We start from the raw sequence: 263 nt of genomic DNA on the forward strand, positions 1-263 counted from the left end.
GAGTACCTTATTTGCAAACCTTTTTTTGTATTTTGTATTTGGTTAGCACAGCTTTGTTCAACCCATCCACACACTACAAACCTTATGAGCTCACAGGGACAATGTATATCAGCTGACAAATGAAGGGAATACTAAATTGTTCTCACATTCAGAAGACACTCTTTACCAGCTCTACTCACTCTCCCAACCCTGTAACTATATCTTCCCGTTTGCCTGTCTGCTGTCAGCAGTATGAAAATTGTTGACATATCACTACCTTTATC

The 263-nt window shown here is 39.2% G+C and overlaps 1 protein-coding gene across 1 annotated transcript in view; it reads right to left on the minus strand.

Annotated features, from left to right (window-relative positions):
• LOC119585411 (integrator complex subunit 3-like) overlaps positions 1-263 on the minus strand; it is a 12,539-nt gene that overhangs the window by 6,967 nt on the left and 5,309 nt on the right. The window lies entirely within an intron of this gene.

This window comes from Penaeus monodon, chromosome 19 (genome assembly GCF_015228065.2).
Source record: "Penaeus monodon isolate SGIC_2016 chromosome 19, NSTDA_Pmon_1, whole genome shotgun sequence".
NCBI classification, from domain to species: domain Eukaryota; kingdom Metazoa; phylum Arthropoda; class Malacostraca; order Decapoda; family Penaeidae; genus Penaeus; species Penaeus monodon.